Below are 26,516 nucleotides of genomic sequence, written 5' to 3'. Positions count from 1 at the left end.
TTTTCGTTTTTGAATTCTAGGGGCAACCCTTACCCTCATGCTACTGAACCGAAATTACAAACAACTTAGTTCGTGGATCAAACGATAAGGTTTCTTTTAAGTACTAATTAAAGCCAACCTAATGAAGTATATACGTAGTGACCAGCCACATGTGTACTGCACACGCCAAGATGCATCTTTTGCTGTGACCACGTCACCATGTTGCAAGAGACTACAGCTCAACGAAGAACTTTCCACTTTACTAAACAGTGCTGGTTTAGCTGGCAGGGAGAGCAGGCGTGTTGACTTGGCGAGCGGCCAGGACGCACTATCGTTCACCAAACATCAGTGAGGGGTTGCCTCCGGAAGGGGCGCTGTGTGTGGCTTGGGCGGACAAACTTCCACTTCTTTCCTCACGAAACCGAGACTGTGCAGGACTACAGAGATGACGTCCTCAATGCTTTCGTGCGTCTTTATGTCAGTTCAGTAGGTGGTGATTTCATCTTACTAGGTCACACAAAGCTCGACCCACCGACTAATATCGCCAAAAACAAATATTACAGCGCATGGAGCGACAAGTTCGAACTCACAACGAAAAAAATCATATGAAAATATTTGGAAGCTGTCTTAAGACACCATCTGTGACAGCGTTACACATCGCTGTAAATGCACTACTGCTTCTCTACGTAATTACGCTAGTTTGAAGTTACTTGTATTATGCAAAATGTATATTTCTATTTCCTACATTTCTTGAATTTATCTGACTAAGAGCTTCAATTTTCTGCATGGAACTACAATTTTTGTAAAGGGAAGTTGCATCGTGGGCGTATAGACTGTCAGCCGACCTTTTTGGGGAAGCGGAAAAGAGATTAGCTTTCATGAGATTCGATACAGCTTCTTGAGCTGTTGTTATTTCGGCAATTTTAATTTTGTTTTAATTTTTAGAGCGCAATGAATTTTCGATTCAAATAAGTGAATAGACGGTGCGTCTGTAAAGTTCGCCGGCTGTTGTGGCCGAGCGGTTCTAGGTGCTTCAGTCCGGAACCGCGCGACCGCTATGGTCGCAGGTTCGAATCCTGTCTCGGGCATGGATGTGTGCGATGTCCTTAGGTTAGTTACGTTTAAGTAGTTCTAAGTTCTAGGGAACTGATGACCTCAGATGTTTAAGTCCCATAGTGCTCAGAGCCATCCGAAAAGTTCGCTGAATGTTCTTAGAAACTAAAAGAAACAAGAGTTACAAACAAAATACCTTTACTAGTCTTTAAAGTAGTCACCATTAGCTACAACACACATCTGACATCGGTTGTAAAGCAGCTGAAAACTGTCAGCAAACATTTCTTGTGGAATCGCTGGAAGCATTGCGGTCACGCGTTGTTGGATATCCGCATCGTTAGAGATGAGATCTGACGCTACCAAAACGATCCGCCGACGAAGCGACAGAAAACAGCATTTAAAAAAGTCGGCTGACGAAAGCTACGGTTAAGATGATGTTGATCGTCCTTATCGACAGCAAGGCCTTGATCAATCGCGAAATTGTGTCCGAGGGAAGCGGAGCAGACGATTAATGCCATTTCATTGACTGTCGCTTCATCTCCGGATCGCGTTGGTAGCATCAAGTCTCAGCTCCTGTAATCATGGGGGCATTAACAACCCACGACCACGATGCTTCAAGTGATTCTACAAGAAGTACTTTCCAACAGGTACCTACAGCTTTACAGAGGATGTCAAAAGTGTGTTGTAGCTAATGGTGATTTAATTTCATCCATTGTTCTTCAGTGTTTCGTCCGCGACTGTTTTACTTTCGTAAAATGAAGAACAAACCGCCTTCAGTCACAAGTTGCGTTTATTTACTGCATTATGCACTTCGAGTCCTGGAGGCTCCTCTTCAGGTGCTTTTCAGTGATTTACATCAGATTTTTTAGCTGTTTGCAGTTTAACCATGTATGATGTCTGCTTCTGTTGTGCAGTTGGTATACACAATACACATCTTTAGTTTTGCAGTACATAATGGGACATATACATAGTCACACACTTTTTCGCACATTGTAGTAGCAGGACTTAAACATGCCAAAGATTCTCGTTCGTACAGATGTTCTACTTCTAAATATAATAGATTTTCTTGTTTCACAGAAGATAATATGATATAGTATTACTAGTACACAGGTATTATTAAAATTATTATTTGGCACCATGTTGTAGGTTGTCAGCTGTTTGTACTATTATAGATTTGGTTCCTCAGGAAAAAAACATTTAAAGGTCTAGAAAAAATTGTGGCTGTTAAACTCTGTTTGTTCATTCAACAAGTTTTCGGAATATTTTTCTTTGTGTAGCATTATGTGGTGTCACCGCCAGAAACCACACTTGCTAGGTGGTAGCCTTTAAATCGGCCGCGGTCCGTTAGTATACGTCGGACCCGCGTGTCGCCACTGTCAGTGATTGCAGACCGAGCGCCGCCACACGGCAGGTCTAGAGACACGTCCTGGCACTCGCCCCAGTTGTACAGCCGACTTTGCTAGCGATGCTACAGTGACAAATACGCTCTCATATGCCGAGACGATAGTTAGCATAGCCTTCAGCTACGTCATTTGCTACGACCTAGCAAGGCGCCATTACCAGTTAAATTGAGATTATATTAATGCATGTACAGTCAAGAGAGATGTTCTACAATTATGGATTAAAGTTAAGTATTACAGCACTGCGTCCGTTTTTCTAAGTTCTCATTTCCTTGTAATGTTCCAGACCTCACGCCAGTCCGCGTGAGCTAAAAGCGTGCATTTCGGCCTCCTCTAGCAACACAGTGTTGGCTCTTCTGCCAACACTTCACATTATTTCTAACTGTTCTAGTAGATTAAGTTTTTTATTGTTGGGTTCTGTGAGAAGTACAGTTAGGCTGTTGTGATTGTCGTCAAGTCTTTGTTTATTAATATACATGTGATTAGCTATTGTAGATTTTTCAAAATGGTTTAGTCGAAAGGCGTCGGTGTGTTCTTTATACCGTGTGTGGATGGTTCTTCCAGTTTTTCCTATGTAAAATGCAGGGCAACTGTTACATTGTAATTTATATATTCCACTGTGTTGTGTTATTGGCTTGTTTGTGTTCACTGTGTGAGGTAAGTGGTATCGAAGTTTGCTGTTTGTGGAGAAAGATATTTTTTTTTTTTGAATAAGTTAGCTATTTTTTGTGATACTGTGCCTAAGTATGGAATGCTTGTGAAGATTTGTTTTGTGTTGGTAGTTTTGTTTTCCAGTGTTTTTGTGAGTGATGTTGGTCTGAATTTTTCTAGATAGTTTACCAATTGATTTTACAGAGTAACCATTATTTACGGCAATTGTTTTGATAGTACCTATTTCTTGTGTTAGTGCTTTGGGTTTTAAAGGTAATGTATGTGCCCTGTTCAACATTGATCTAAATGCAGCATACTTACGTGTGTTCGGGTGGTATGAAGATTCATGTATTGTGATGTCAGTGTAGGTTGGTTTTCGGAAAATGTACAACTTATGTTCTTGTTGTTCATTCGCAATTGTGAGGTCTAAGAAATTTATGGATTGATTTGTTTCATGTTCTATTGTGAACTTCATTTTATTGTGGAGTGAGTTGAATGATGTGAGGAGTTGTTCAGGTTCATCTTTAGTGCCATCAAATAAGAGTAGTGTGTCATCTACGTATCTCTTGTAGTACACAATTTTTTGAACAAGTTTATTTTCTCCTTTGAAGAACTTATTCTCTAAGTGGTGATTACTTTGAATACCAGTAAAGGTATTTTTCCTTTATTTTCTGAGACCATACAGCGAACTTTTCAGATGCACCTTGTAAAAAGTTCTTTAGGTACGTAGGCCGCTAGCCGGCGAGGATCGCCTTGTTCGTTGTTGGCAATGTCTGATGGCCTTACTGGAGAGGAGCTATTAAGCAAAATCAAGTTCCATCGAGCTCGTATTCGTCTTCGATCCTTCTCCCTCGTGAGACAGCGTTCGCCTCCCGTGCCGACTCTCAGCTACGGCCATACGAGCGTTTTTTTTTTTCCACGCGCGTTTCTGCCGGGTCTTATACACCACTGCGTGTTGAATGGGGCTGGCCACACGAGGCGTTTTCGCACGCCACGGGCCCGCAAACTTCAGCGTTGACGCTGAGCGAACGCTCTCGGGTGCATTTGTTCTGCGTGTTTTTCACGCTGGGCGCTGGCCACACGGGCGGGAGACACGCTGCGGCAGAGTCCGGAACCTCAGCCCTTTCCTCCGACGCTTACCGACAAATACCGAACTGAAATCGTAGCGATGCCAACATATGCAACAATGCGTGGAGGTATTTCATAATAAAGAACATATGCAGTCTAACAATGCGTGGTGCGATATTATAAAAAGTAGGTATTTCGTAATGAAGTAGCCACACATGTCTTATTTTTGGTTTTATAACATGTCAAATGCATGATAAATGTACGTGGTTTGAAAGCCAAATTACGAGATTTTAGTTGTTTGTGTACGAGGAAAAAAGTTCTATGGTTGGCAACCCTGCTCGGCAGCTCGCTTTGTTTTCAGTTTACGGACAGACTTTGCCGTCCTCGCTTCGTTGTCATTGTAGCAGTCTTCTTGTATTTTATAAAGTGCCAGAATGGAGCGTCTGGACAGTGAAATCATTATAATGGAAGTGCAGAAATATCCATGGCTGTACAATGCAAGCGATCCGGAATACAAAATTAGAGAAAGAAAAAGAGAATCGTGGCGAACAGTTCAGGGGCCGTTCTGGGAGAAAAATGGGATGGACTGGATAACAAGCGAAAATCAGATCTAGGTAATTACAGACAGTAAATATTTTATTAATTGCTATAAACAGTGTACAGTGAAATTTATACGTGAATAAAACGATAACAAGCCAATACAAAAATTAGTCTTCATCCGAAGAAGTTTGCATCATGATCTTGCCATGGTACAGATCCTTGAGGGGAACAGAAGTAGCTGATCTGTCGCTTAATATGGGATGAATCCAGTATTTGTTTTTTTTTCCTGCCGTCGTTTCCGACGCCTATGTACAACTAACGCAGCACATACTGCAAGAACCGCGTTCTTGTTAGATGTATTTTCGCTCATAGTTGATACTAAACTGCGCACAGTAGATGTTGTCACAGCTTGCTCGAAAGCACTACTGGCGTTTAGCTGAGCTTCACGCCGCGTGAGAGAGGCGGCCATGTGGCCGCGCGTGTTGCGTGAATTCTGGCAGAAACGCGCGTGGAAAAAACGCTCGTGTGGCCGTAGCCTGAAGTCGGCGTGAACGCCGGCAGAAGCGCGCGTGGAAAAAACGCTCGTGTGACCGTAGCCTAAATGGCGCCTATAGCGCAGGCAGGCAGGCAGGCGCTCGATGCAGAGCAGAGCGGGGTGTGGGCTGGCCCGCTAACGAGCTGTACAGCACGGAACGCAGGCCCGCCTGTTCCCGTGTTTGCACAGCCATCTGCAAACATCTGGGGATTCCAGCGCGAGAAGCACTATGCTCTGCTACCTAGATCACTTTCGACGATTCTGTTGGTGGCATAAGAAACATAAAATCTCTCACATTTCGATCGGCGTACTACTTTACTATAGTCTGTACGATTTGCCGGTAAAATCTGAGTTGCTAGGCCGCGTCGTATTCCTCTTCCATCTTCTTCCATGCCCGACGTTTCGATCCATCTAATGACCTGTTCTTCCGGATTGCACTGGGGTTCTGGATTGCTGAGTGCTGTCCCAAGACAGTGTAGCGTCCACTTGTGAAAGGCTATTTTCCTGCACATTCCCGGAGGTGTGGAGATACAGGGTAAAATTTTTCAGGCTGCCTTAGCTGTGCCTTTGTCATTGGATAAATACTAAAAGCATACGCCGAAAGAAAGGAGAAACCCTAAATACGAGGGTTGGAATTTTAATAATGGCAGCTATTTATTTACAGCACGTAGAAAATAGATACGTGTTTCAAAGTTTTACTGACCGTCAAAGTAGTCACCAGCATTGTGTATAACCCGTTGGCAGCGATGTGGAACTCATAGAATACTCTTAGCAGTGCCAGTTGTGTTGAAAGTTGGAGCGGCGCGGTCTTTTGCCAGACGAATTTGTAGCAGTTCTGAAGCGAATGGCGTGAAGTGTTTCCTTCAGTTCAGAAATCGAGTTGAACTCACGAGGGTTTAAGTCGGGGGAGTGTGGTAGGTGGTATAGCACTTAGCACCCCCTTCAGCCAAACAAATCAGTAACAGCTTGCACTGTACGTGCTTGAGCATTGTCCTGCAAAATGATGGTCAGGTCCTGCAGAGTCATCACTTTTGTCTCTAAGTTGTTCGTTTTTGGAACTCGACCTACGACCAGCTTAGAGAGAGAAGTGATGACTCTGCAGGACCTGACCATCAGTTTGCAGGACAATCCCCAAGCACGTACAGTGCAAGCTGTTACTGATTTGATTGACTGACGGGGCTGCTAAGTGCTATACCACCTACTGCAATCCTCTGACTTACGCCGTCGTGAGTTCAACTCGATTTCTAAACTGAAGGAAACACTTCACGGCGTTCGCTTCAGAACTGCTACAAATTCGTCGGGCAATAGACCGCGCCGCTCGAACTGTCAACACAACTGGCACTGCTAAGAGTATCCTACGACTTCCACATCGCTGGCAACGGGTTATACACAATGCTGGTGACTACTTTGAAGCTCAGTAAAACTTTGAAACGCGTATCTATTTTGTACGTGCTGTAAATAAATAGTTGCCACTATTAAAGTCCCAAACCTCGTATATTGTCGCTGCGCCATCCCGGTTGTTCCTGGTAGTTGTTTATGTTCCACGATCGCCGTGGCTCGGTATTTACTTCCTTGATGGCGGTTAGCCGCGAAAACGAAGTCTTTAGCTGTCCTCTGTATTGAAATTTTACTCAATCGTGTCGATATTTCAATTTCTTCACCGACTTTCTTTCTATAAATATTGCTCTGTCTGGCTAGCACTCGTATGTTCTCAAAATCCATTCTTGGTTCTCCACTACTGATGATTTGACACTTTCTCTTAGACCTATGAATCGGCTGAAATATCGAAACACAGTACAGTTTCAGTAGAAATGACGGATACAGGTTTCTCTGTGTACATGCCTATCAGCGATAGCGGAAGTAAACAGTCAGCCACGGCGAACGACAGACTTAAACTACAACAGTGGCAGCGCAACAACAATGTTCTGGACCCCTCGCCCTTTCAGTATCTGCGTTCAGAATTTAATCAATGGCGACGGCCTACCAATAGCAGGCTGAAGATTTTTATCCACTAACTCAATTTGTCTGGAAAATCGTAAAAAAATAGCTTTTTATGAGAAGGTGCTTCACTGTCTCTCGACACTGTTCACATATCCAGCGACATCAGTGGAACCCTCAAGAAAATCCCAGCCGAGAGATAGAAATGCAGAGCATTGAGAAAGTCTGAACATGAATGTGACGCGTCCTAACGAAAGAGATTTTATCATCCGCGATAACGGAGACGAAAATCTGCAGACTTACGATTTGTTACCTCATTTCGTATAACCTCAAACATTGGACTGATCCAATGACAGCGACGGTTGAGGATGAGGCGTGATGGGGAGGGGGATTCATCCGAAGAGTGAGGTACAGTTAATGCGCTAAAGGCTTCTGTATGATTCACTGATGAATACCAGTACTATCTGAAGCGGAGATTAAGACGGTACATTGTGTCGGAATAAATGGATTTCTGAAAAAGTAATTAAACTGTGCTAGAGACTCACTATTTAGGCCAGTGAGAGCAATATTTTGATAAATAGTTTACCTGTAGTTAGCCTCCGCCAAGTCTTGCGCTGCTTGTACCCCAACGGACTCACCACGGTCGTTATACAATTGTTCATGTTTGTGGCATCAGCACCAATACGAAGTGTCGACGTGTTGATGTGACAGGATTGCAGAATGGCGCTATCGTTTCTGGGCTTGCACATGACTACACCGTGGCTGATGACCTCAGAAGTTAAGTCCCATAGTGCTCAGAGCCATTTGAACCATTTGACTACACCGTGAATGAAACTGCCCGATTTTATTGTATGGAGACGGGTTGTTCGACGTGTCTCCAAGAAATAGAGGACCATTCGCAGCCATCCAACAAGCCGAAAGAGTAGTGGTAGTAAAAGTCTTCTTAGCGACAGCGACCGGGGAAGAATGCCATGCTTTGACAGTGACAATCTGTTTTAAACACGACAGGATTTGCAGCTGTTAGTAAATGCCGGTACATCTCAACCGGTTTAAGAGCAAACACTGCGAATGGAACTGCATGCAGTGGACATTCGGAGTCCGTTGCGTCGCATAAGTCTGTTGCTCACAGTGGCACAAAGCTGCACGTCCTCAGTGAGCCAAGCGACACAAGAAATAGACAGTAGCTAAGGCCGGTATTACACTATCAAATTTCTTTGTCAAAGATTTGATCAAAGATGTGATCCAATATTCCGTCCAATATATTTGACAAAGATCTTTGACGTAGAGCTAGAAGGGGTATTACACTGTCATCAAATTTTTCGTCAAAGTTCAAGATGGCTGACAACAACTTGTTATTTAACCGCAGCAGTTCTACGTACTCCAATTGCATTGTGTGCACATGCGGAAAAGAAGTGGGGGGAAAAAATGGAACCATACATACGAGGTTGACAGTCTTAAAAGTCCTGGGATTACAACTTGATAATAAATTCAGTTGGGAGGAGCACACCACAGAACTGCAGAAAGGCCTTAACAAATCTGTATTTGCAATTCGAGTGTTAGCAGACATAGGCAACATAAAAATGAAAAAGCTTGCATACTTTCATTCCATAATGTCATATGGGATAATATTTTGGGGGTAAATCTTGAAGTCAAACAAAAGTTTTCAAGGTCCAAAAGCGTGTAATACGTATTATTTGTGGAGTAAATTCACGGCCCCCCTCAGAAACCTCTTCAAAGAACTGGGTATACTAACTACTGCCTCTCAGTATATTTACTTCTTAATGAAATTTGTCGTAAATAATATATCTCTTTTTCCAACAAACAACTCAGTTCATACATACAATACCAGGAACAAAAATGATCTGCACAAGGACTTAAAAGCACTTACTTTAGTTCAAAAAGGGGTCCACTACCCAGGAACACTCATCTTCAATAATTTGCCAGCAAACATAAAAACTTTAGTTAGAAATAAAGATCAGTTTAAAAGGAGCCTGAAAGACTTACTACTGGCCAACTCCTTCTACTCCATTGGCGAAATTTTTATAGAAACAAATGATGTATTGGATTTATTCATACTATTAGTATTGTTATTTCAGCTTAAAAAAATCGACATGTTCCACATCCATAAGGATCTCCTCAGCACGGATCTATGGAACGAAAAACTAATCTAATCTGGGTGAAGTCGTGGGTTTTACGACGACACGATAAAAGCATTCAACAAAACTTGTTACGCGAGCTTACAGTGGAAGACGTCCAGTCGTACATCAATTACTTAAGAATGGATGAGCATACATTTCTGTATGTGCTCAATGAAGTGTATCCTCATATCACAAAGCACAATATTCACTTAAGAACTGCTAAATCTTCAGAAGACAGGCTCACTATAACACTCCGATTCCTTGCTACAGGAGAGGGTTATGTTAGGTTGGGTTAGGTTAGCTCAGGTTAGGTCTCCAATCTTCTTAATCTATTTTTGTATTCAGGGTGCCTCACGTTGTAAAGCGCCTCATCAGCTTCAGACATCTCTATTAATTTTGTAGTTGTCGGCACACACCAATCGTATTTACCGGCAATGGTTATAAAAACACTACAGACGACAGAACGCTGCAGCGATGCTAGCGCTCCATGTGGCAACATGTCACATTGCAGTGAACAGAAGACAAGCGGTTTCTTTGATCAAATATACAGCGAGGCCCTAGATTTGATCAAATATTGGACGACATTTGACAAAGTCCCTATTACACTATCAGATATCTTTGACAAAGATATTGGACAAAGAAATTTGATAGTGTAATACCGGCCTAACTGCGGGCGTCTACATTGGGCCGACGTGTCGCCATTTTCCACTTCTCAAAGGATGCAGGGCAACGTGTGCACTAACAGCCGAATGAGGGGTAAACACGCAACGTGTGAAGAGTTTCGTTCATGTCGGAGCTAGTTATGTGACGTCCTCGGGGTGTTTCTCGTACCACGGCTTGCGTCCACTTATTCAGGTGACCGTAAACATGAACCAGGATGTTTATATCAACATTCTCGGCGAACAAGCGCTGCTCTTTCTTTTACATATTCGTGATGAGTATGCTGTGGATAGTTCCCCATTCTAAAATGATAACAGCCATGTACAGGACTGCACGCATACGTCTCTTGTTTAACCCACACTCGCGTACGCTGTCGCTTCTCAAATGGCCTGCTGAAACATACAATCTTAATCCCTTAGGAAATGCCTGGGACTGTTTGAAACAAAGGGTGAAATGTAGAAATCAGCATCCCCACAGATATGAAACTTCCTGGCACATTAAAACTGTGGCGGACCGAGACTCGAACTCGGACCTTTGCCTTTGGTGAGCAAGTACTCTACCGACTGAGTCACCCAAGCAAGAATCCCGACTCGTCTTCACAGATTTACTTCCGCCAGTACCTCGTCTCCCACCTTCCAAACTTCACAGAAGATCTTCTGCGAAATTTGCAAGACTAACACTGCCGGAAGAAAGGATATTGCGGAGACATGGCTTAGCCACAGCCTGGGGCAGGTTTTCAGAATGAAACTTTCACTTACAAGTTCGGGTGCGGCCGGAGTGGCCGAGCGGTTCTAGGCGCTTCAGTCTGGAGCCGAGCGACCGCTACGGTCGCAGGTTCGAATCCTGCCTCGGGCATGGATGTGTGTGATGTCCTTAGGTTAGTTATGTTTAACTAGTTCTAAGTTCTAGGGGACTGATGACCTCAGAAGTTAAGTCCCATAGTGCTCAGAGCCATTTGAACCATTTTTGATCTAAATATGTCCAGGTTTAAGGGAAGTGTACTGTATTCCGATTACGTTAATCCACAATAATTATCGGGAAAACGAATCTCAGGACGTGTTGGGTGAAAACACTTTACAGGAGAATTCCTGCCAGCGGTGAGGTGTGCAGCAGATAATAGTCGTTTCCTCTCGGTCTGTTCTGGCTGCTGAAAAAATTTGCTTTACCAACAAACTTCACTGTCAGCTTGTTGCGTTTCGTTGTACGTCGTGTACGGTCTCCAGTTTTATTTTTCATCTACAGTACCAGTAGCAATGGGTAGGAAAATTCTAGTAAAACATGCTTGTTGACGTCACATCCCATTGTACAAGAAATGGTTGCGGAATCGTTACCATTGGCAGTGTTTTAACAGTACAAAGCAAAACGTTTGTCTTGACAAAAAAGGTATTCCTGTAGATGCAGACACAGCATCAATATTAGTATCTGTTTATACACGACTTACTGGTATCATAAACAAATAAATTTGACCGACATTATTCCGGAAGTATCATTGTACTGAAAAGGTGAGACTGTTTGATATACAGAGGGGTCCAAAAAATGTATCCACTGTTTAAAAGTGCATACCTGGCAAACTAGTAGACGAAGTTGTCTCATCTTTGGTAGTATAATAGTTTGTAGTTCCTGCGATCGCCACACAAGCGTTGTATTGCGTTGTTTTGTTTTGTCAGATGACAGTCGCCAGATAGTGTTTTGTTCTTAGTTGCACCTAGTTACTCGGTAAACAAGGCTGGCGCAAGGCTTAAATTCGATGAAAGGACGTCAGTTTTGAGTGGTATTTTAAGTACGAAAACATTAATGAGGTTCAACGGCAATGGCGAAACGAGTATCAAACAGAGCCACCGACGCGTTTAACGATTCCTCGCATTCGAGACAAATTTGAAGCCGAAGGCAGTGTTGAAGATGTACACAAACAACGATTTGGACGACATGTAACAGTAACAAGTCCAGCTAACTCCCGTCGTGTGTTACAGCAATTCACTCGCTTACCACAGAAGTTTCTGAGACAGTGTGCCCGTGAAACTGGAGTCAGTCGCTCAAGTGTTCGGCGAATTTTGAAGACGGCAAAGTGGAAGTGCTACATCCCACGATTGCTACACGCAATGAACGAGGACGACCCAGATCGTAGAATGGAGTACTGCGAGTGGTTTACTAACATGGTGCGCAACGATGAAGAGTTTGCAGAGATGATTGTGTGGTCTGATGAGGCACAGTTCAAACTCAATGGTACAGTAAATCGCAACAATTGTATCTACTGGGCCGCCGAAAATCCGAACGTCCATGTAAACAAAGTCGTGAATTTGCCAGGAGTAAATGTGTGGTGTGGGTTGTCTTACCTGGGCTTGGTTGGGCCATTTTTCTTTGACGGCACAGTTACTGGCGACGTGTACCTTCAGAAGCTTCAGGCATCCACCGAGACTTGTATGGAGACGGAAGAGTTTACTTTCAACAAGATGTTGCCCCAGCCCACTACCAAAATCGTGTTAGGGCGTATCTCGACGAAAATCTACCAGCAAGATGGATAGGCCGTAGAGGTGCTGTGGAGTATCCGCCACGTTTCCCAGACCTAACTCCTCTGTACTTTTACCTGTGGGGAACACTAAAGGGCGTCGTTTATCGGCAAAAGCCACGCACATTGGATGAACTTCGAGAATCCATCGAACATTCATGGGCAAAGATCCAACTGAACACGTTGCAGTCAGTAGTTCACGCTGCAGTTCGGCGGCATCGTTTGTGTGTGGATGTTAATGGTGACCATTTCGAACACCTACAGTGATATCTTTAAGTTGGACTTAAAGCTACACTTTCACCAAAAATGAGACAACTCCGTCAGTTAGTTTGCAAGTTATGGACTTTTAAACAGTGGGTACATTTTTGGTACCCCTCTGTATTTACAGCGCTGGAATCTCACTAAGCAGTCAAGTTACAATGTTGAATTAATTTCATTCACGAAAATGTTTTAAAAGGGCGCGTCATTTTCTTCTCTAGAGTGCATCGCAATGCACGCTTGACAGAATGTTGCCATTCAATTCGAGCACATTGTTCTCGGCAGCGGACAGTACTTGTGCTAGCCCCAGCCACGCTTTCACAGTACTTCGGCTATTGAAGGGCTGAGCGCCTCTGCGTTTTAATGCTTCACGGTCGTGCTGAGTTTTACAGCGCTGCCGTAGAACATCGCATGAGCATTCGTGAATCTCTCTCGTAGGACGGGACGACCCCTTTGATTACCGCAGCTCCTCTAACGTCGCACAATCCACCTTAATTCTTTTAGCAGTATGCAAGAGAGCTCACTAAGCCGTAGCTGAAAAGCTGCTCGCAGTGCCCTCAATTACGGCAATTTGCTGCAGTCTGGCCAGGTAATGGCACTGCAACCGACTGCCGACTGCCCGCTCGCGGAAGAACCTCCCAGTCCTGGTTACCGCGAGTGCGACTATCGTTTGTTCACGAGAAGGTTCTGCTTTTAAAGCAATGCAGTCTACTGACAAGACGCGCAGATGGACTAAAGGGAAAAGTTAGGTAAGTGGAATACTGGAAACAACAGACAAATGGGAGAAAATACACTCTAAAAAATAAAAAACGACACACCGTGATTGAGTTATGCAAGTACACTACTGGCCATTAAAATTGCTACACCAAGAAGAAATGCAGATGATAAACGGGTATTCATTGGACAAATATATTATACTAGAACTGACCTGTGATTACATTTTCACGCAATTTGGGTGCATAGATCCTGAGAAATCAGTACCCAGAACATACACCTCTGGCCGTAATAACGGCCTTGATACGGCTGGGCATTGAGTCAAACGGAGCTTGGATGGCGTGTACAGGTACAGCTGCCCATGCAGCTTCAACACGATACCACAGTTCATCAAGAGTAGTGACTGGCGTATTGTGACGAGCGAATTGCTCGGCCACCATTGACCAGATGTTTTCAATTGGTGAGCAGCAGTCGAATATTTTCTGTATCCAGAAAGGCCTGTACAGGACCTGCAACATGCGGTCGTGCATTATCCTGCTGAAATGCAGGGTTTTGCCGGGATCGAATGAAGGGTAGAGCCACGGGGCGTAACACATCTGAAATGTAACGTCCACTGTTCAAAGTGCCGTCAATGCGAACAAGAGGTGACCGAGACGTGTAGCCAATGGCACCACATACCATCACGCTGGGTCATATGCCAGTATGGCGATGACGAATACACGCTTCCAACGTGCGTTCACCGCGATGTCACCAAACACGGATGCGACCATCATGATGCTGTAAACAGAACCTGGATTCGTCCGAAAAAATGACATTTTGACATTCGTGCACCCAGGTTCGTCGATGAGTACACCATCGCAGGCGCTGCAGTCTGTGATGCAGCGTCAAGGGTAACCGCAGCCATGGTCTCCGAGCTGATAGTCCGTGCTGCTGCAAACGTCGTCGAACTGTTCGTGCAGATGGTTGTTGTCTTGCAAACGTCCCCATCAGTTGACTCAGGGACCGTTACAGCCATGCGGATAAGATGCCTGTCATCTCGACTGCTAGTGATACTAGGACGTTGGGATCCAGCACGGCATTCCGTATTACCCTCCTGAACCCACTGATTCCATATTCTGCTAACAGTCATTGGATCTCGACCAACGCGAGCAGCAATGTCGCGATACGATGAACCGCAATCGCGATAGGCTACAATCCGACCTTTATCAAAGTCGGAAACGTGATGGTAGGCATTTCTCCTCCTTACACAAGGCATCACAACAACGTTTCAACAGGCAACGCCGGTCAACTGCTGTTTGTGTATGAGAAATCGGTTGGAAACTTTCCTCATGTCACACGTTGTAGGTGTCGCCACCGGCGCCAACCTTGTGTGAATGCTCTGAAAAGCTAACCATTTGCATATCACAGCATCTTCTTCCTGTGGGTTAAATTTAGCGTCTGTAGCACTTCATCTTCGTGGTGTAGCAATTTTAATGGTCAGTAGTGTAGGTCACAAATTTATATTCATACTGGTATCGACGGAAAATGTAAAGTAGTAAACCGTGGCGGCCGACTACCATTGGCCTCTGTACACCAACCACCCCAATTGAAGGGATGTCGCGCACATTCGGCCTGGAACTCATTGACTGGGCCCGACAGCCAGCAGTGATGGTCTGGGATGACATTTCATTTCATTTCATAGCAGGACCATTTGGTTGTCATCCATGGCACCCTTACAGCACAACAGTACGTTGACAATATTCTACGGCCTGTTTTGTTGCCCTTCACGAAAGCCATCCTGGGCTGACATTTACACGGTGAGAGTTTCTACTGTTTGCTTCGTGCTTGCCAAATTCTACCTTGGCCAGCAAAGTAGCTGGATCTCTCCCCAGTTGAGAACGTTTGGAATATAATGGGCAGGGCCTTTCAACTATGGTGGGATTTTGACGACCTAAAGCGTCAGTTTGATAGAATTTGGCGTGATATCCCTCAGGAAGACATCCGACAACTGTGGCTGAGCGGTTCTAGGCGCTTCAGTCTGGAACCGCGCGACTGCTACGGTCGCAGGTTCGAATCCTGCCTCGGGCATGGATGTGTGTGATGTCCTTAGATTAGTTAGGTTTAAGTAGTTCTAAGATGTTAAGTCCCATAGTGCTCAGAGCCAGTTGAGGGAGGACATCAAACAGAATAACCCCTTGAGAGTTCCAGCAGACCGTCGCCATGACTTTACCGGCTGAGTGTGCGGCTTTGAACGTTTTCTTGGAGGGAGAGATGGAGTGGCGGCACTTCATGGCTCGACGTTTCGAAGTGATGAACCCATTTTTTATCGCCTGTGATGATAATCAACAAAAAAAAAAGTCACGATCAGCCTCGAAACCCGCAAGCAATTCCGCACACATGGTTCTTCGTTGCTCTTTAGAGTCTTCAGGTAGGCGGTAAGGAACCGAGCGGGCACACAGCTTTGAGTACCACAACTGCTGGATGAGTGTTTCAGCACCACCAACAGAGACGTCCAGTTGAGCAGCGAGGCGTCTGATAGTGATCCGTCGATCACCTCGCACGAGAGTGTCCGCACAGTGCAACACTGCTGTAGTGACAGCTGTGTGCGGTCGGTCGGCACGAGGGAGGTCGGACATGTTTGCGCGACCTCGTTGCTATGATGACAGGCGCCTCGCCCATCCACTCACCGTGTTTTTTTTTTTTCACTTCCAGGTCACCATAGTCATTCTGTAAGAGCCTACGAATATCTGCGGTGTGCTATCCATGAAAAGGAATTAAGTGAGAGTTCCCGCCTTGGAACGCACCTCTGTTATAGACTATTTTGAAAGCCACGTATCGGAACTTCACGACTATAGCGGCTGAAGCGGGAATATTCTACGATGTCCCACAGCAAATTCCGCATTTTTTGAACCGAAATTGATCAAGACTTATTGAACACCATTCTGGTGTGCCTTCAAGATGATTTATTGCTGTTCCAAGCAATACCATATTGCATCTCATCTTGCTGTTCGCGTATCCGTGCCGACTTGCGGCGCGCTGACTGACGGGAGCGACCGCGGAGTTTGCCATTTGTGAAATGATAATCAAATCAAGACCCTAAGCTGTCGACAGGAGTTGATATAAATCAATGGGGATAGTTGAAAATGTGTGCCCCGACCGGGACTCGAACCCGGGATCTCCTGCGTACGTGGCAGACGCTCTATCCATCTGAGCCACCGAGGGCACAGAGGATAGTGCGACTGCAAGGATTTATCCCTTTCACGCCCCCCGTGTGACCCACATTCCCAGCTTAATGTCCACACACTACATTCGTAGTTCCCCTGACCATTACACTCACTACTCGCGGCAGACAATCTTACCGAGTCATGTGAGAGTTCTGGCAATTCGTGTGCATCCAGCACAGAATGAGGAGGTAAATGGCCAGTTAGCCTTAACTAATATGAAGATGGTATCTGTTCTTTCAGACATGTCCGGAAGAACAGGTACCATCTTCATATATTTCCCATTTATGGTCGCCCCCATCAGCCACCACACAGTGTGTCAGCTTAGACTGTGCGAACAGTATTTACACACTGCTTGGACAGTCTTAAGGGGTCCAACGGCTTTGGCCAGATTTGCCACGAAAGTCAGCTCTGATGATGGCGCTGTTACAAACTATCACCAGTACAGGCAGCTGGTACGCTACCTTCTACTATTCACCTACTAGAGTTGTCTCGTAATCAGTCACCAGCGTAGCACAGCCAGTAGCGTACCGTACAGCCACGAACCCCCCCCCCCCCCCCCCCCCCTCAGTATAACCTCTTCAAATTGTACAATGACATCTTCTCAAATATGTGACGTTTGTAGCCATCAGATAACCGAAAATGACAGTATGTAAAGGAAGACATTCACCAATATACAGCTGTCAACCGCCCTGAAGAGGACTGCAGCAAGTCGAACGAAACGTCGGCAGTTTAGTTATTTACAACGCCACCGCCAAATATCCAAAATTATTTTATCCAAAATGACATCTGCCGTGGAGGCCTACGAACTTATACCACCAATAGAGGCAGCATGTCGGTCGCCTGTATGTATAACTTCACGCTATGTTGAAGACGGCTGTGGAAATCTCGTAGCGACAGTGAGTCAGTCTGTGACCCCGGTGGCACCAGGACCTTGCTCTGCCCTATGGCACGGCAAGCTCAGCCGTGGCTCGGCTCGGCTCGACGCGACGCCGTAAACTGGTGAGCCATTAGCCGCGCCGCGCGCCACACTTCCGCACGCTATTGCTCGTTCCGGAGCTGACGTAACCGCAAGCGGCGGTAGAAGGCCAGCGATAAAGAAACCCGCCGCGCAGTGCTCGGACCTGAATTCCACTAACCTACGTCGTGCAGGACACACTGCTGGGCATTAAAACTGGAAAACCAGTAAGGATAGACGTTAACGAAATTACACAGTGTAGCAGGAAGAATACACGATTAAACCTGTGTGCGATTTGGTATACACAGCACGAATTTTATAAGCAGAGCCACCATCTCTGGCAACAACAACGCCTCTAAACCGTCTGAGCATTAAGTCGAACTGAGCTTGGATGAGATGCAGACTGAGGAGAGTAGTCACGGGATTCGTGTCGGACCTCCTTTCGCCTGGCGTAGCGCAACATCAAGACTCAACAAGTCGTCGGAAGTCCCCTTCAGAAAACGGTGCCATACTGCCTATATAACCGTCGACAGCTGCGAAAGTGTTGCTGGTGATGGATTTTGTGCACGAACTGACCTCTCGATTACGTCCCATACATGCTCGATGTCTGGTCTGGGTGGCCAAATTATTCTGTGAAATGTCCGGAGTGTTCTTCAAACCAGTCGCGAACAACTGTGGCCCCGGAGACATGGTGCATTGACATCCATAAAATTTCCATCGTTACTTGGGAATATGAAGTCCATGAATCGCTGCAAATGGTCTCCAAGTAGCCGAACATAACCAGGACCCAGTCCATTCCATGTAAACACAGCCCAAACCATTATGAAAGCACTGGCTATTTGCACAGTGCTTGGTTGACAGCTTGGATCCATGGTTTCGTGGGGTCTGCTCCACACTCGAACCTTGCCATCAGCTCTTAGCAACTGAAATCGGAACTTATCTGACCACGCCACGGTTTTCCCGGCGTCTACGGCCCAACCGATATGGTCACGAGCTCAGGAGAAGCGCTGCAGGCCATGTCGTGCAATTAGAAAAGCCATTCGCGCCGGTTGACTGCTGCCATAGCCCATTAACGCCAAATTTCGCCGCACTGACCCAACAGATAGTTCGTCGTACGTCCCTATTTCACTTCTGCTGTTATTTCATGCAGTGTTGCTTGTCTTTCGTACTGACAACTCCATACACTCGCCGCTGTTCTATCGTTAAGTGAAGCCCGTCGGCCACTGCGTTGTCCATGGTGAGAGGTAATACCTGAAATTTGGTATTCTCAGCACATTCTTGACACTTTGAATCTCTGAATATTGTAATTCCCAATGATTTCTGGAATGGAATGTCCCGTGCGTCTAGCTCCAACTATCATTCCGCATTCGAAGTCTGTTAATTCCCTTTGTGCGACTATAATCACTTCGGAAACCTTTTCACATGAATGACCTGAGTACAAGTAACAGCTCCGCCAATGCAGTACCCTTTTATACCTTGTGTAAGCCGTCTCTACATGTGCATCTCACTGTCCCATGACTCTTGTCACCTCTGTGTACGGTTACGTCATTCGACTCTGATTCAACTATAATGCTGGATATTCATCATTTGGATTTGCAGCTCCTTGTGTTTTCCGTGTTTGCAGTTAAAATTGCTGGATGTAAGGTCTGCCAGTTATGCAAAACTCCGTTTTTTCCAAGTTCCCAAACATGTTTCAGCACCTCTGTGCCATCATCAGTGGGTTTCTGTTTGATTTAATCTGTAATATGAATATGTTTACTAAATGATTCAAAAATTACGGTTTCTTAACTATTGTGAAGTCGTGTGTGCTGTCTGTTTATTGTATGGTGAGATCTAGAAAATGTAGTGTGTTGTTTGTTTCTGTTTTTAATGTGAAGTTAATTTTTGTGTGTATGTTGTTTATTTCACTGTGTAGCTGTTCTATGTGTGTATTTGGTGAACAAATGAACACTGGCTGGGCTGGGTCACAAACAACTACGTTTACAGTGTGTTTTGATGAAGTGCAAAGTACCTTTACGATCATATTTGTGAAAATATGGGTCATATCTACATGTGCTTCGCGACACCTCATCAGGATGCTGAGAAAACGGGCTTCCCACACAAAACGTAAGTAAGAACGAATGTAGGCGCGAAATATCGCGACAAACTAAATTAAGTTCAAAGTATAAAATGATAGATTAATTCCCAATAAAATTTCTCATCAGCATCGTTTGGTTGCAGATGACAAGCTTCCTGCGGTAAATAATACACAAGTGGTCCTGAAAAACCATACAAACCGAGTGTAAAGGTATTAATTAAAAGAAACAAATTGTTGTTTGAACTAAATATTCCAGTAATTTTGTAACCATTTAGTATAAATGTTCACATTGTAGATTAAATAAAACAGAAGCCCACTGATGATGGCACAGAGGTGCTAAACATATTTAGGTGTTTTGTATAAATGGCGGACCTTACATCCAACAATATTATGCTGGAGTTCATCAGTCGTAGGGGTTGGTGAGTAGTGACGGACCAGTCTCTCAGCAACCCGTGACCAAATGTTTTCAGTGGTTGAGAGACCTGGAGACCGTGCTGGCCAGAGCACCAATCACCACCTTTTTTTTTTTTTTTTTTTTTCTCGTCAGTCTACTGACTGGTTTGATGCGGTCCGCCACGAATTCCTTTCCTGTGCTAACCTCTTCATCTCAGAGTAGCACTTGCAACCAACGTCCTCAATTATTTGCTTGACGTATTCCAATCTCTGTCTTCCTCTACAGTTTTTGCCCTCTACAGCTCCCTCTAGTACCGTGGAAGTCATTCCCTCATGTCTTAGCAGGTGTCCTATCATCCTGTCCCTTATCCTTATCAGTGTTTTCCACTTATTCCTTTCCTCTCCGATTCTGCGTAGAACCTCCTCATTCCTTATCTTATCAGTCCACCTAATTTTCAACATTCGTCTATAGCAACACGTCTCAAATGCTTCGATTCTCTTCTGTTCCGGTTTTCCCACAGTCCATGTTTCACTACCATACAATGCTGTACTCCAGACGTACATCGTCAGAAATTTCTTCCTCAAATTAAGACCGGTATTTGGCCAGAAATGCCTTTTTTGCCATAGCGAGTCTGCTTTTGATGTCCTCCTTGCTCCGTCCGTCATTGGTTATTTTACTGCCTAGGTAGCAGAATTCCTTAACTTCATTAACTTCGTGACCATCAATCCTGATGTTAAGTTTCTCGCTGTTCTCATTTCTACTACTTCTCATTACCTTTGTCTTTCTCCGATGTACTCTCAAACCATACTGTGTACTCATTAGACTGTTCATTCCGTTCAGCAGATCATTTAATTCTTCTTCACTTTCTCTCAGGATAGCAATGTCATCAGCGAATCGTATCATTGATATCCTTTCACCTTGTATTTTAATTCCACTCCTGAACCTTTCTTTTATTTCCATCATTGCTTCCTCGATGTACAGATTGAAGAGTAGGGGCGAAAGGCTACAGCCTTGTCTTACACCCTTCTTAATACGAGCACTTCTTTCTTGATCGTCCACTCTTATTATTCCCTCTTGGTTGTTGTACATATTGTATATGACCCGTCTCTGCCTATAGCTTACCCCTACTTTTTTCAGAATCTCGAACAGCTTGCACCATTTTATATTGTCGAACGCTTTTTCCAGGTCGACAAATCCTATGAAAGTGTCTTGATTTTTCTTTACCCTTGCTACCATTATTAGCCGTAACGTCAGAATTGCCTCTCTCGTCCCTTTACTTTTCCTAAAGCCAAACTGATCGTCACCTAGCGCATTCTCAATTTTCTTTTCCATTCTTCTGTATATTATTCTTGTAAGCAGCTTCGATGCATGAGCTGTTAAGCTGATTGTGCGATAATTCTCGCACTTGTCAGCTCTTGCCGTCTTCGGAATTGTGTGGATAATGCTTTTCCGAAAGTCAGATTGTATATCGCCAGACTCATATATTCTACACACCAACGTGAATAGTCGTTTTGTTGCCACTTCCCCCAATGATTTTAGAAATTCTGATGGAATGTTATCTATCCATTCTGCCTTATTTGACCGTAAGTCCTCCAAAGCTCTTTTAAATTCCGATTCTAATACTGGATCCCCTATCTCTTCTAAATCGACTCCTGTTTCTTCTTCTATCACATCAGACAAATCTTCACCCTCATAGAGGCTTTCAATGTATTCTTTACACCTATCTGCTCTCTCCTCTGCATTTAGCAGTGGAATTCCCGTTGCACTCTTAATGTTACCACCGTTGCTTTTAATGTCACCAAAGGTTGTTTTGACTTTCCTGTATGCTGAGTCTGTCCTTCCGACAATCATATCTTTTTCGATGTCTTCACATTTTTCCTGCAGCCGTTTCGTCTTAGCTTCCCTGCACTTCCTATTTATTTCATTCCTCAGCGACTTGTATTTCTGTATTCCTGATTTTCCCGGAACATGTTTGAACTTCCTCCTTTCATCAATCAACTGAAGTATTTCTTCTGTTACCCATGGTTTCTTCGCAGTTACTTTCTTTGTACCTATGTTTTCCTTCCCAACTTTAGTGATGGCCCTTTTTAGATATGTCCATTCCTCTTCAACTGTACTGCCTACTGCGCTATTCTTTATTGCTGTATCTATAGCGTTAGAGAACTTCGAACGTATCTCGTCATTCCTTAGTACTTCCGTATCCCACTTCTTTGCGTATTGATTCTTCCTGACTAATGTCTTGAACTTCAGCCTACTCTTCATCACTACTATATTGTGATCTGAGTCTATATCTGCTCCTGGGTACGCCTTACAATCTAGTATCTGATTTCGGAATCTCTGTCTGACCATGATGTAATCTAATTGAAATCTTCCCGTATCTCCCGGCCTTTTCCAAGTATACCTCCTCCTCTTGTGATTCTTGAACAGGGTATTTGCTATTACTAGCTGAAACTTGTTACAGAACTCAATTAGTCTTTCTCCTCTTTCATTCCTTGTCCCAAGCCCATATTCTCCTGTAACCTTTTCTTCTACTCCTTCCCCTACAACTGCATTCCAGTCGCCCATGACTATTAGATTTTCGTCCCCCTTTACATACTGCATTACCCTTTCAATATCCTCATACATTTTCTCTATCTGTTCATCTTCAGCTTGCGACGTCGGCATGTATACCTGAACTATCGTTGTCGGTGTTGGTTTGCTGTCGATTCTGATTAGAACAACCCGGCCACTGAACTGTTCACAATAACACAACCTCTGCCGTACCTTCCTATTCATAACTAATCCTACACCTGTTATACAATTTTCTGCTGCTGTTAATATTACCCGATACTCATCTGACCAGAAATCCTTGTCTTCCTTCCACTTCACTTCACTGACCCCTCCTATATCTAGATTGAGCCTTTGCATTTCCCTTTTCAGATTTTCTAGTTTCCCTACCACGTTCTGACATTCCACGCCCCGACTCGTAGAACGTTATCCTTTCGTTGATTATTCAATCTTTTTCTCATGGTAACCTCCTCCTTGGCAGTCCCCTCCCGGAAACCCGAATGGGGGACTATTTCGGAATCTTTTGCCAATGGAGAGATCATCATGACACTTCTTCAATTACAGGCCACATGTCCTGTGGATACACGTTACGTGAGCCAAGTCAGGACATCACGAGCGACATGCTGCTGTATGTTATGTTGTTGAACGGTAATAGAGATCTCGGAGATAGGGCACAGCAACCGTCCTTCTTAACACGTCAGATATGAAAAACTTGCTAAAGAAATTAACGATTATGCGAAGTAGAGGTGATACTGATTTGTCCCCAGTGGCACACCAAATCATCAAGCCATGTGCTGCGCCGGCCGCGGTGGTCGAGCGGTTCTAGGCGCTTCAGTCCGGAACCGCGCGACTGCTACGATCGCAGGTTCGAATCCTGCCTCGGGCATGGATGTGTGTGATGTCCTTAGGTTAGTTAGGTTTAAGTAGTTCTAAGTCTAGGGGACTGATGACCTCAGATTGTAAGTCCCATAGTGCTCAGGGCCATTTGAACCATGTGCTGCGCAGCAAATGCAAATGAGGAATGCAAATTGGCAACATCCATTCCCCTGAGAGCCGCTGCATACTGATACGCCCATCGTGACGCTGTAACGGAACCGGTACTCGCCTGAAAACAAGAGACGGTGCTTCTCCTGTGTCCAATGCCGTCGCTGGGCGCATCTCTGTCTGCACTTTAATTCTGCTACCGCATCAGGGGAAGCTGCAACAAGAGTGCCATGCTGATAGGCCGTCGTGTTACGCACTACCTGTGTGGACACGTTCTTGCTATAAACACGCTCACTTCCTGAACTGCCAAATATACCATACGATGTGTCCATCGCGCGCTAGACAGATGGGGGCGTCGTGATCATGCATGGCGCTGAGTATGCTCCTTCTGAACCCACTGATTCCCATTTTCATGACAGGCGTTGGGTCCGAAACAACGCGAGCAGCATCGCGTAATGACAAATCGCAGTGTCGATAGACCACGGTCTGGCCACTATGGATTTCCGACACGTGCAGGTAGAGGTTTGTCCCTCTTGTATGAATCGTAAAACAATTTTCTCACAATCAACAAACATTCAAGAACAGGCTACCATCACCCAAATGTGCTGGAACGTCATATTTTGGTGCGCGTTGTGTCTGGACGGCTTATATGACTAACGCAAAAATAGATATCGCGTCATACTGTAACGTTGTTACTTTAATTTGTTATGAAAGCGGTGCTGATATTCAATAAAAGCGGGTTAAAAGCTGTGAGCTGTCTGGGGAAGTTAACCTTGCATTACTGAGCAACTGTTTCACCAGGTATCCAGTCTAGCTTACCAAATTCCCAACCAGACTAACATTAATTATAATCTTTTAATAGTCATACGACAACCGGTGATATATATATATATATATATATATATATATAAGAGAATTTAAATAAAAGGAAATAAATCAGTTTATATTTGGAAATTTATTTTAACATTGATCATTGAAATTTCAGCATATTAAACTTGAGTCATAACTAAGCTGGTGCCTTATTTAGGACTGTGAAAATGTTAATTTGTAATCTTACAGAAAACATCAAATATGGAGCCTAGATTGGGAGACTGCATACAACACTGCATTCATAAAGTAACACACGAAGAACGTTGAAACATATGCAAGAGGAAATTAACCACAACCAACCGATTCAATTTTCACCCAAAGAAGTACTGGTCTCATAAAGTACACCCCACGTGGGTTGAACATAAAGAAAAGTTGCTATATTGAAAAATATTGTCAAGACGAGACGTTATAATCACACGAGCATTCGCATTTAAGATTGATGATCTTAGTTAGAGTTACTGATCAACACGTGGTTCCACATTACTCACAAAGTAGTGACAGAGCAACTACCGGAAGATATTCTGAACTTCACACGCGAATTACACTGCGTTGCAATTTAAGATAACATTAGATATTTTAGAGCTAAACCTGAAATAAAGGTGATTAAATTTTCAGTTAGGCTGAACTTAAGAAATCCATTGTCCTACGGACTTAGCAGACACGCGCTTAGCCGGAGATCTCACCACTTCAGACGCTCGCCGCGGACAGACTGACCTGCGCTCCTACCGAGCGTGCTTCCCAAATACAAACGCAAGTGACCAGAGAGGCAGCTTCCTATACGAACATGACAAGGGACAGACAGGACCATACTAAGCATAGAAACCTCTCTGGTTTTAGAAAGCGTAGCTACCTGTTCCGACGTCGGTCCTACTGTTCTCTAGCAGACAGGCTTGTCTGGTACCATCCAGCATGCAACTACAAATACATTTGCTCATTCATCCTCTCACACAGAAGGGAAGGGGGATGACAGTATCTTATCATATACAGTATATAAAAGAAAGCGGATGTAGGTTCCGTATGAGACTGTGTGACATGAATTACATATAAACTGTGCTTTAAAGTGTAGTATTGTGACAGATAGTTCTTGTTTATGTGTAAAAATAACACGTTCCACTGCTCAGTCTCCTCCCAGACAGTCAGAAACACCACAGTAAATTTAGAAGAGGAATTTATGCCGTAAATGACAACAGATTTAAGAAATTAACATGAAAGGAATCCAACAGAAACCTTTCAATACCACCACAAGGAATTAGTATTATATCGCATCTTTGTCGTTGTGAAAAATGCCGAGCTGCGCTGTGGTTCGGACTCTAAAGAGCAGAGTCCACTATATCTGGCTGCGGAAGGTAAATTCAGACTAGGAAGAAGGAAGCGGCTGCCACTTCCAACAGGGCCATGCCCAGTAAAGCACTACCATGATCAAAACAATTAAAAGACGTATCGGTATATAGAATACTTAGTTGTGCGTTGGTTAACTTGGATACTACAAAGATAACGATAGAAAATGCAAATTAATTTTCCGTCATATTTCCCATTTATTTCTTTTGGATGCCAGGGGCATCTAGTTCTCGGGGACATCAGAGTAATGTTTCGCTTAGTTACGCCATAGCACATATCATATATGTAATGGCCTAAATTTAAAAATATTTGTAGAGGGTATGTGACCCACTACTAAAAATACAGTGGTTCCCTTAGTGTTTTCCTCATTACTAGCACAAATTCTTTTCTTTTCAGCTCACTGTTGTGGGCTGTAGTAATATTCAGTGTCACATAAATCAGACCTAGTTCCCAAGTAGATTCTGTCTAGCTCCGAGTCCGATACCTTCTTGCACAATGTGAAGTATAGTACATAAAGGGATTTTATTGACGGCTGAATAGAGCAGACAGCAGTGACGGACAGGTTGGCTGTGTAGCTTTGTAAAGAGTGCGCAAACAAGGGAAGCAAGTTACCTGCGTACTGGAGACCAATGTGAGGCAATGAAGTATACCCACGTAGTAGTTAATGGGACAGCACACAGTGGCAGTACTGACATCGGCGGACAGGCA

The 26,516-nt window shown here is 44.2% G+C and overlaps 1 protein-coding gene and 1 non-coding gene across 6 annotated transcripts in view; both read right to left on the bottom strand.

Moving 5' to 3' along the window:
* Positions 1-26,516, bottom strand: part of LOC124596504 (phospholipid transfer protein C2CD2L) — a 575,969-nt gene that overhangs the window by 486,275 nt on the left and 63,178 nt on the right. The gene's annotated exons all lie outside the window — the stretch shown is intronic.
* On the bottom strand, positions 16,568-16,642 carry Trnat-cgu. The gene has a single exon. It is a non-coding gene; the product is annotated as a tRNA-Thr (tRNA).

Source organism: Schistocerca americana, chromosome 2 (assembly GCF_021461395.2).
Source record: "Schistocerca americana isolate TAMUIC-IGC-003095 chromosome 2, iqSchAmer2.1, whole genome shotgun sequence".
Lineage (NCBI taxonomy): Eukaryota > Metazoa > Arthropoda > Insecta > Orthoptera > Acrididae > Schistocerca > Schistocerca americana.
This window is presented reverse-complemented; position numbering and strand designations above follow the sequence as displayed.